Here is a 12,150-nt window from a genome sequence, read left to right on the forward strand (position 1 = left end):
TTTTATTTATTTATTTTATTGTTTTAAGACGAAACGTAATTGGCAGTTGGATGAGTGAGATTTGTGAAAATAAAACGTGGGTCCTAATGTCCTGGTAAGTCACGGGCCAAAAAAAAAACATGACATTACGTAGGGACATGAATAAATGAATCCAACTTGATTTATGAATGAGACAAGTAACGACTTACTACTGGTTTAACGAAACGTGGGTCCTAATGTCTCGTCTCCTGGTAAGTCACGGGCAAACTGAGCAAGAGAGACATATCAACACACAGAGGCCTCTACAAATCCTTAAGCGAGAATTATTGGTGTCATGAAAAATCGTGATGACTTTACTGACGCGTTCGTTTATAAAGGTGCGATGATTGTACACATCATATCAATAGATATGAATCAAATGTGAAGAAAGTTGAGTAGGTGAGGTTTTTCAGCGCGTCCGGTCTTTAGGAAAGACATACAAGGTAGGACTACTTTAAATGATGGTTTTAAAATATAAACGTGTATAGATATATATCATTTCTTATTGTCTAACTAAATTGATACAACATTACATTGAATTTGTATATTATCAAAACAAAGAGTGAAATGCATAATCTCGTATAGGACAACAGTGGAATTACAAAAATTCTAAAAGTTTAGAATCAAAATTATTTAGTTAGGCTTCTTTCTTACCCAAGTGAAATTTTTGGATGAGAATTTGTGGTAGAAGAAGGTGCGCTGAACTGTGAGGAGTTAGTTTGGCCTGAAGACGACTCAGTTTGGCCTCCTTGAGAACCACTAATATCTCTAGACAACATTGAGAGCGATTTCGGAGGAGCAAAATAGGTGGCCACCGGCATCTTTGATGGGAGATTCGGCAACGGTACCTCGAAGTTAAGCACTTGAATTGCTTGTTGTATTGAAGGCCTCATGTTGTAGTCTGGATGAGCACACCACAACCCAACAATCATCAAGCACTCCATTTGTTTCTTATCAAAATCCCCACATAATTTTGGGTCAGCTGCTTCATTGACTCTATCTTCTCCGTAAAGCTCCCAAACCCACTCAACCACATTGACTTTAGAGCTTCCAAACTTTGGATCGATGGGTTTTCTCCCACATGCTATTTCCAAAGCAACAACTCCGAAGCTGTAGACATCTGATGCTTTGCTAGCCTTTCCGGTGTTGAGATAATCCGGAGCCATGTAACCCATGGTTCCAGCCAAGATTGTGGTTTGCGACTGTTTTCCGTGGTCCACAAGTCTAGCTAACCCAAAATCCCCAAGTTTTGCGTTGAAATTTGAATCTAACATAACATTGCTCGATTTAATATCCCTATGCAGCACACATTGCTCCCACTCTTCATGTAGATAGAACAACCCAGAGGCTAAACCTTGAGCAATTTTGTATCTTGCCTCCCAAGTTAACAAGCTTTGTTCTTTAAACAAATGAGAATCTAAGCTCCCATTCGGCATGAACTCGTACACAAGTAAGAATTTTCTTTCGTGGCACCAGCCAATCAGTTGCACAAGATTGCGATGCCTAAGTCGACTGATGATCTTTACTTCCGATGCATACTCCTTCGGTCCTTGTTTAGAACTACTCGAGACTCTCTTAACAGCAACATATGAGTTCAAGTCTGGTATAAAGCCTCTGTAAACCCCACCAAACCCTCCCTCTCCAAGCTTCTCTCCCTCGTCAAAATCATTTGTCGATTGAGCCAATGTCTTGTACGAAAACTTCTTTGGGCCTGTCCCCTTTTCGAATTCGTCATCGATTGGATCGTTGATAAAAGGATCTTCATCATTGTCGCTACTTTCCCCTGTTCCCCCCTTCTTCCAAAAAATGAACCAAACCAAACAAAACCCACCAACCAAAAGAACACACCCACCAACAACCAGCCCAACCACAAGTCCAATGTTGATGCCATTTCCTGAGTTGTGTTCAGGAGCTACTGGTGTGTTGTTTTTTGCATTCTCATCAATCAGCGATGTCGAATTGAAACTCCATGAGTTGATCTTGTGGATAGCAGTCCCATCACCTGATGTAGCAGAGAACCCAACAATCACCCAACCCTGCAAGATCTCATTCAGATCAACCTTGTAATCAAGATACCCCTCCACCCAGACACCATTTTCATAAGTAGTGAAGGTAACGCTAAGATTTTTCGACCCAGAATCATAACGAATCGAAGCACTGTTGACTCGTCCCTGTGGAATGCTACCATTCCAAGCCCTGGTAACTTTAGACTTGAGAGAGTTGACGTCAATACCAACATGATCGAACCTGGGATCGTCGACATTTTCAAATGGATTCTGAAAGATGTCAAACTCCACTGCCACAAACGGGTACAGATTAATGGACTCGTTTGTTCGCGGGAATATGAGGGATAATCCAAGACAGCCATCTCTGCCTATTGCACTGTAGAGTGAAGACCCGTTTGGCGCCAAAAAGAAGGCGAGCCCGTCTGAATAGTTTTTTTTGTTTAGCGAGTTGATGGTGAATGTGAAATTTGTGGTGAAGTCGACGAGTTTTCCCCTGGCGTTGTCGCGGAGGAGGAAGGGTTGGCTGTATGTGGCTCGGCCGACGTTTAGGGTTTCTGAGTCGTCAGCAGCGCTTTCGGTGAGTCGGAGGAATTCCCCGTCGATGGAAGCAATTCCCTCAAGATGTAGGGTGTTGATGCCATTTGGGAAGGTGGAGAAATTGAAGTTTAATGAAGTTCCACAAGGAGCTAATAGAAACAAGAGAAGAAGAATGACAACCATTTCTAATTTGCTGGTAAGGTTACAGATCAAATTGTTGCGTCTAAAATAGAAATATAGAGAGTTTAATATTTGAAAGTGCTTTAATCAGCAGTTGGTTTCTTACCATTTCAAATCAAAATAATTTTCCTTGGACATAAATAAGGAATTGAAGATTCAAGCGAGTGGTGGTAGTGATGGAATGGGATGGGAGTGGAGACCACGGTGACGGTGACTGTGAATTTCTTGTATCTATATATTCTTTGCTCAAATATTTCTTTTGCGTGGTTGACGGGGTGAAGTTGATGAATAGACGGGTCATCTAGGACTACAACAAAGGTTAATTCCACACTTGGGATGGAAGGAGGACTACAACAAAGTGGGAGCGCCCGGAGGAAGAAACTGGTTTGGATAAGGTTTCTTCTACAATACTCCGGTGTATCGATACATCAAGTTTCTAGGGACATAAATGTCATTTCCATTTATTTTTAAAATTAAGTAAAACAAAATGAAAAAACTGGAGTAGAAGGTGTCCGGTTCTTTTCTCTTCTTCTTCACCCTCTGTCCCATCCCCTTCAACTCCCACAGCAACTCATCAAAACCCACAAAAATCAGAATTTTTTAAAAAAATGATCATCATCATTCTGAGACTAAACCATTATACCCCAACAATTCACATTATATTACAATTACATTCAATCCCTTGTTCAAACATAATCAAGTAACCTAAGAAGCATGGATACGCCAATTTAGTGGCGTATCCCGTATCGGATACTCGTTTGGATAGGATATGCTTCGGATGCGTATCGCAGTCAACGGATACGTTAGTTGACTAACGGATACGCGTATCTGACATTTCAGACACGAGTATCTGACTTTTCGGATACGTTCCTCTGGGCGAAGTTTGCCGTTGAGGGGCCACTAAATTATATTACAATTGCATTATTGCTCGTCATCATAAAGAGCAAGCCAGAGCAGGTAGAGCTGAAATTGAAGTCCAAAACGAAAGGGACCGGGAAGACTTTGAAGTTTCCTGACAAGTGGGTTGACTCCAAGTCAATGAAGCTTTCAACTTTTTGATTTTAGTAGGAGGGAGGGAGGAAGTTGTGATGGAAAACACAGACGCGAGGAGTAAATTAAGGAGGGGGAGAAATGTCTCTTCTGTGTCTTTGTTTTTTATTCAGGTCTCTGTGTCTTGTGTTATAACATGTTATACGTACATATTATAACATATGGATCAGCCAGCCACCAAGGTGGTGGTGGTGGTCGTCCCAATTACCAACCAAAGACTCAAAGAGGGAGAGAGACGAGAGGAGAGAAGGCTTTCTCTTTTTCTTTTTTCTTTTTCCTTTTTGGCCTTTTGCTAGCACGGAGAGACAAGAGTGAGAAGGCTTTCTCCTTTTTCTTTTTTCTTTGTCCTTTTTCGCCTTTTGCTAGCACAGAGAGACATAGGTAATCTTAGAAGTTAGACTCGTCAATTGTCAGCCATTTCCATTGGATAGAAACATAGGTAATCTTAGAGGAAAAAAATTTCCAGATCTTACTAACAAACATATACTGTAAAATCATATCTTATATAGAAACATAGGTTTCTTACCATTTCAAATCAAAATAATTTTCCTTGGACATAAATAAGGAATTGAAGATTCAAGCGAGTGGTGGTAGTGATGGCATGGGATGGGAGTGGAGACCACGGTGACGGTGACTCTGAATTACTTGTATACATATTGCTCAAATATTTCTTTTGCGTGGTTGACGGGGTGAAGTTGATGAATAGACGGGTCATGTAGGACAACAAAGGTTAATTCCACACTTGGGATGGAAGGAGGACTACAACAAAGTGGGAGCGCCGCCTGGGGAAGAAACTGGTTTGGATAAGGTTTCTTCTACAATACTCTGGTGTATCGATACATCAAGTTTCTAGGGACATAAATGTCATTTCAATTTATTTTTAAAATTAAGTAAAACAAAATGAAAAAACTGGGGTAGAAGGTATCCGGTTCTCTTCTCTTCTTCTTCACCCTCTGTCCCATCTCCTTCAACTCCCACAGCAACTCATCAAAACCCACAAAAATCAGAATTTAAAAAAAAAATGATCATCCTCATTCTGAGACTAAACCATTATACCCCAACAATTCACATTATATTACAATTACATTCAATCCCTTGTTCAAACATAATCAAGTAACTGACTTGGTATCAGTGAAGGTACACCCAAATGGCTTGGGTGTCGTCGATCTGTGAGGTACAGAAAGAGAGAGGAGGGTTGCCATTGGGAGGAGATGTGTGAATTGAGTGGGTTGCTGTGTGAGGGAGGGGGGTGGCTACGGGACCGATGGGGGCACTTTTTTTACGGCACATCCACACCTCTAAGGTGATCAAGACCAGCTCTTCCATAGGGATTTTCCAATTTTCAGAGCACCTTTTGCCCCAAGGAATTCGCCACTGGTCATAGGCTGCAGCCGGCGTTGGGTGGGTTAGGACTTTTGGTGGCTGCTGTGAGTTCTTTGTTTTTTCTTCATTTTATTATTTTTAATTTTGTAGGGGAACAACTACAATTTTATTTGTTAAAGAGAAATGAAGTATTAGTTTCGTATCATCATTCCAATATTATTTGGATCAAATAAAATCTAAATAGATTCTATAATTATTAATCAGATGATTTCTGAATTGCCGATTTCAATTATGTTTTGAAGTTGGAAAAATTGCATAATGTAAGATTTGGGCAGTGCACGTATGTTAGGAGATATTGTTTCTCCATAAAACAATGGTTATTTGGCGTCAATCACTTAGAGTCCATATTGGATCAAATATGATGATTGTGATGATTGTGAAGATATTTATTTTGTTTGAGCATCTAGAATTCCTGAGAAAGCTGTATTCACCTGTTTTGATTTGTGTCCTGTGATGGTTGGGCAAAGTTCCCCATTGCCTTGAAAACCATTGACTGGTCAACAAGTCAACTTTCTTTAGTGTGCGTGAGCGTGCCACTGCTAGCAATGAAAACCCTAGCAAACTTTTGAAATAGATAACTTGCGCCCCAAGTTATTAATTTCTGAATAAGTGATTGTGAATTTGGGTGAGGAATATCTCCCAAGTAAGTTCTTTTCTTGCCTCATAATTTTTCACAGTACAAAACTGGTAGTTCTGGCCAGAACAAATGATAAGAGAGTGAACCGTTTTCAGGCAGAACTCTCTTTTACAAAGCTCAAAAGGGAAAAACTGACTCTAGAAAGACAAAAAAAAAAAAAAAAAAAAAAAAAGCTGGACTTCCATTTCTGACTAGGCTAATGCTTCTGATCTGGGCTGGATTGGACATGCCTGTGCTGGACTGGACTTTCAACAACCTCAATTGTTAAGCTTCAGCTGTAAATCGATACCAAAGCTTGAGTTTGGCAGAGCTTTAATCTATTTCAAGCCTTGGAAGGCTTTTTGAACGGGCAGAACTGCGACCTCTTCAGTCTGAAAGGGGCAGAAGTGGCTGAATTTGAGGATTGCTGAGCTAGAACTGCACTGTGGTATCTGTCCTGCTTAGTCAGGGCTCTTCATAAATTTGTTGAGGTTTTCGTATTTGCAAAAACTCAAACTCTGCTTGCTTTGGCTTTTGCTGAACCAAATTTGTAACGAGAGAAATCTCGTTTTGAATGACTTTTTCTAAGTCTAAAACTGGAAGTTTTGATTTGTAGCTGGCTTCTTTCTTGTGGCTTAACTAGCTTTTGGCTGTTTCAATTTGCTTGAAGGCTCTCTGAGATCAAGTGATCATTTTGAATTTTTGTCTTTTGACTGATTTTTGGTTGTTTGATTGAGTTGTGTCTTTGATCTGTTCACCCTCTCTTATATTTATAGAAAACTTTTTGGGAGTGAAGGCTCTAATTTTTAATAATGGACGGCAAAAATTCCCAAAAGATCTTTTATTTTAAATGCAAAAGAAATGGGGTTTTATCATTTCTGGCAAATAAGCCCTCAACAGTCAGTTCCTGAAGCAATCACTTCCCTGTTTTTTGATGGGAACCTAACCTTCCTTCTAATTCAATTGCTTTTTCAAACTATAATGGTAAGTTTGATTTTCCAGTTTAGCAACTCCCTGTTTCCTGCTTATCTCCTTTTTTAGAAAGCATAGCCTGCGTATCCCTTGAAAATGGTGCTTTCTTTGAATCAGAAAAAATATCTTTGATTATAGAAAGATTCTGATCTTCTAATGGCAGAGTTTTTTCAGAGATGTTCCTTTTATACCTGCCCCTGTTAATTCTTTATGAATCCCAGTTGAAATTGTTGACTTTTCCAAGCCAGGGGGTCACGTGGGTCTGTTTCTTTAATTATCTTTTTGAACAAGCCAAGCCCAATTTGGGTTTCTTCGAGGCCCAAGTCATCCTTGCGGTTTGATGGTTTTCTGGGCTTCTACTATTGGGTTTGAATGAAAAACCTTGGCCCGATTTTGTTGGTGGCTGTCCAAAGTCAATACGAGCTGAGTGTGTCAAATTAGGCCCAAACAAGCTGCTGTGCATATATCTGAGATAAATCATCAAGTGTTCCATGTTTACTTGGTGATTTATCAAACACTTTTATCATTCATTCTGCATTCATATGCATGTCGGTGACTCATACGGTTGAGGGCACCAAGATCGTGGTGGCGGTTTTCCTCCGGCGAGCTTAAAGCAATCGTGACCAGTATTGCGTTCAACATAAGGAGTGTCAAAGATCATCCTGTGACAGAAGTTGAGTTACGAAGAAGTCGGTAAACATTATCTAGAATGTGTCTAGGATAAGTGTGTGAGTACTTCTTGTAATCATCGTTCTATAGTGGATTTGTGTTGGACTGAGGAGTCCCGTGGATTTTCCCCAGAGGTGGGGTTTTACCACGAAAAATAAATATCTGCGTGTTCTTTTACTTTCAGCTATGCACATCTTAGGATTGATAACCCATATCAATCCTGCTTCGAAAGTCTATTGTTATTTATTGCTAATAAACTCGAATTAGCCTATTCACCCCCCTCTAGGCATTTTTAGTCATCCTACAGGTATTTTCAGTTGGCATCAGAGCCGGTGGCTAGACACACTTAGCAAGATTCGGAATATTGTAGGATGGATCATGCTACGTTGAGACAATTCAAGAGTTTCCTTAAGAAATCAAATATTAAGGATCAAGACTCACGAAACAACTCAGGTATGAATATTGAGAAAATTAGAAATATTTATTGTACTGATGTTGTTTCTAAATATTGCAGGTCAAATGATAGGAAAAATTCAAAAGGAAAAGTCAAATGCTTCGAATGTGGAGGTTATGGTCACATATCTTTTGAATGTGCTAACACTTTGAAGAAGCAAAAGGATGGGAAGAACAAAGCATCGAATACAACTTGGAGTGATAATGAATCGGAATCCGAGAATGATGAAAAGACAGTTGCACTCATAACCACAGTTACCTTGGATGAATCACATGAAGATGATGATTGTGAAGATATGAAAATTGAGTTTATCATGAAGAAATACGATGACTTGCTCGCTGCCTCACAAAAACTCAATAAACAAAATGTCGAGCTCGTCAAATCTGTTGCTGAGTTGAAGTTGGAAAACAACAGGATTGCAAACGAGTTTGAATCCTATGAAGCAGATTCTGAAAAGGTAAGTGCAGGTATGAATGAAAAATTGATGTTTTTACATAAGAAATTGACTGATCAGAATAAATTAATTGCATCTCTAACTTCTGACAACAAAGCCCTTGAACTTGAACTTAAAACTTCAAAGGAAAGGATTGTTTCTTTAACATTGGTGCAGAAAAAATTGACAAGATGATTAGCATGGGAAGAAGAGATGGTGACAAACGAGGCTTGGGATTTGAACCAAGTAATAAGTCTTCCGCTGTGTCTAAAACAAAGTTTGTCAAATCCTCTTCATCTATTGAACCTTCTGCCGCTCATGAAGACAAGAAATTCATTCCAATTTGTCACTTTTGTGGAACTCGTGGGCACATAAGACCAAGATGCAATAAGTTTCGAAACGAATTTCTTCGTTCAAATTCTCATGTCATAGGTGGAAAAGTAAGTATCCAACATAAGATTTCAAATCTTATGAAAGAGGTAAACCACTTATCCAAACTATCTTCTTTTCATTATTTTCCGTCAACTAAGACAAAGTTAGTTTGGAGAAAAAAAGAAAATAATAATTGTATGTTTGCCTCCACTAATGTTGTGCATGACCCCGTTGCTTTAGAAAATTTGGATCTTAAATGTCTTGTTGCAAAACCTTTAGATAATCTTCGATTTGACACTCTTAGAAAGTCTTTAGGTATTTATTCTTTTGAATAATTGTTTGTATGCATGCCAAAAGACTCCAGCTATTCTCTTCTTTGTTTTTGAAATTGGATTAAATTCTATGTATTTTGTTCAGCACGTGCAGGGATTGATAAGCAATATCAATCCTACTGATGTCTGGAAGTTTTTGCTGATCTTAGATTGGATTTGGATTTTTGGCGTTGGGTCACCTTGGGCATATTAATATTGGGTTTATGTGAATGGTTCTCAACTGTCTTTGTTTTTTATAAGGTCAATCAAATGCTCTTTATATTAAATCCCATGTCTTACATTTAGCACATACACTTTAATCTTGCTTAATAATTTTGAATGAATCCTCACCTTGGCCTTGTCTTGATACTAGATTGGCATTATACTTTTAGCTACTGAGCTCACAAATTTATAACCATCTCTTTAATTAAAAGTAAAGTAAAATAAGTGTATGATCCTTGTGAAGTAACTGGGCCTCTTGTCTAACCAACGTCGAGGTTCGCGTCAAAAAGCTTTGATCGTGTACACATTGCTCTTCTTTGTAGCCTACATGACTCGGGTTAGTATATCCTAGGGGTGCTTTAACACCCATTGTCTTAAAGTCAACTGACTTGAGCACATTGATTCAACACCCGTTACATGGGTCTTGTAGAAAGCTTGATAAAGTTAGCAATAAAAAAAATAAATAAAAAAAAGGGTGAAAGTGGTGACCTCTGTATGCATTTTGTATGTGTTTAGTCTATGTTCTTGGCTGGATTTTTTCTTTGTTATTTAGCAAGTTTAGTCACCTAACACGAGATTGGGCTTTGATATTGGCTCATTTTATGGACTTTATTTCTTACAAATACTTTTGATTCTCCATTTTATAATCCTTGTATTTGATTAAACCTCTGTGATTTGATATGCCTTAGATCCTGAAAGGCTTTGCTTCAAATGCTTCTAGACAGATATTGGTATTGGCTTTGCTTGTCTATCCTTATGCATAGTGTTGGCATGTACTCATGTTTTTTTTTTGGCATGAATGAAGGAGGAGTCTTGGGTTCTTATTAAGCATAGTAGTTGGTGATTCTATATGTTTTGATTTATGTCCTTGTGGTTTCGTTTTCTTTTCTAAGTGCTGCTTATGTTCTTTTTATTATTCCGTTTTTTTGTGGCTTTATCTTTTATTTAAAACTTTTAAAATTTAATTTACAAAAAAAAAAAAAAAAACCAATTTTTTCCCATATGGTATCGTTTTATGCTTTTTGTTTCCTTATGTAGCCAGATTTTACTTCCTGTTTGCTCATCACAGTCTTCTCATTGTATCTCCCTATGCTCTATAATGGAAGAGAAGAAGGCTTTAGAAATTGAATCTGAAGATGAGAATCAAGAATTCCCTCAAGTTGAAGGGCTGGAGTATGATGCAACATTCACTATTGTTGCTCTCTTGCCATCTGTTAGATTGATGCTTGCTACTGGGACTTGTTACTTCCACACATATATGCCTCTTATTTTTCATCTCTTCTTTATTGAGTGTTATCATTATGTTCATTTTTGGCATATATTTAGGTGGAGATTTATTGTTCAATTATACAAGTGTGCAGCTAGATTTTGAAAGACAAGGAAGTCTTGTAAACCATTCCTCAAGATTTCTGTATTGTTATCAATTATATCACTTTCAAACTTGAAGTATAAATTCACGAGACTATCTCCCTTGACATCATTGGAATGTGTATGACCAAATGAAGCCTAACAGACATGTATATAAAGAGGTAAGTCTCTTGTATCATGTTTCTATGATCTAATCTAAAAATGTGTACGTTGCTTTTGCAGATGATGAATAGATCTTGGCTATGCACGATGATCCTTTTGCACCCTTTGAACATCTGGAATTGGACACACTGATCCTTTTTCACTCTGTCTCTTCTTTAATCACAAAAAGACAAAGTTCCTCAAGGACCTAAATGGTTAATCTTTCTAATATTTGGTGATACTCATTCTCTCATATTTTTGCCACATTAATGCATGGTACTATTATCCCTCTCTTTTTGGCTTCTGACATCTTGCTATTTCTTGGGCATTCAATTGGTGATTTCTTTATGCCTTTATATTAGCTCCCTTGTGTATTTTCCTTGCCCTTTGGATTTCCTGACAAAAAGGGGGAGAGATGATTGTGTGAAATTATGATAAAAAGGGGGAGAGATTGTGTTCTGGAATTAAGGGGGAGTTGTGTTGTAATTTTGCTTTGAATTACATTTCTTCTCCCACATGCTTCACTGGTTTTGTTGTTTCATAATGTGCAGGGATTCAGAGCTTTGAGTTTAGAGTAGGATTTCATTTGTTAAATCCCATGCAATTTCTTTTGAGTTGTAATAGGTGTTTTGTTTAGGAAATGCCAAAGGGGGAGATTGTTAGTATGAAAATTGTGTTGTCATTTCCTAGACTCTAGCATAGGTTGAAAATTGGCATGTGAAGAATTGTTACTGAACGTTTTGGCACAAGTCATTCAATCCCATACTTCCGAGGCATGACTTGACCAATATGAGAAACTGATTTCAGGTAAATCATAACATAATCATGCATTCATTATAGGATTCCTAGTTGGAGTTATTTTTACTCAAGCACTTTTTTGTTAGCCCTATTTTTAATAGGATTAGATTTTATCTATTGAGATTCTTTTCTAGTTGGACTCTATTTTGTTTTAAAGTTAAAATATATTTTCTATTTCAAACTTGGCAAGCACGTCCTAGTTGTTTCGTTGTTTTCATCTTGCTATATATTGGTTCCTTTTAGAAAGAGATGAGACTTGTTGGTATTTGGATACTATGCATAAAGCTGGCGTAAGTGATAGAATCAAAACATATATCCATAATTGAACTTTGTTTGGTGGCTGTTTTGGCGTCTCAAGGAAGAGACCTCATTGCATGTTGTCTAGGAGTTTTAGTTTGAATAGGTTTTAGAGTTATTGTTGCACAGCAAGTGTGGCAACGTGGGTTTCTCTCCAAGTAGAGAAACCTGCTTTGAATAAAAGGGACATGTGGTTCTTTTCATTGTGGGGCTTTTCTGATATTTTGTTTAAGCATCTAAAATTCCTAAGAAAGTTGTTGTGCATATATTTGAGATAAATCATCAAGTGTTCGATGTTTACTTGGTGATTTATCAAACACTTT

At 38.0% G+C, this 12,150-nt stretch overlaps 1 pseudogene; it reads right to left on the minus strand.

Moving 5' to 3' along the window:
- Positions 1–477: 477 nt before the first annotated feature.
- On the minus strand, positions 478–2,924 carry LOC110746709 (L-type lectin-domain containing receptor kinase IX.1 pseudogene; annotated as a pseudogene).
- Between the last annotated feature and the right edge of the window lie 9,226 nt (positions 2,925–12,150).

This window comes from Prunus avium, chromosome 4 (assembly GCF_965620075.1).
Source record: "Prunus avium chromosome 4, drPruAviu1.hap1.1, whole genome shotgun sequence".
Classification (NCBI taxonomy): domain Eukaryota; kingdom Viridiplantae; phylum Streptophyta; class Magnoliopsida; order Rosales; family Rosaceae; genus Prunus; species Prunus avium.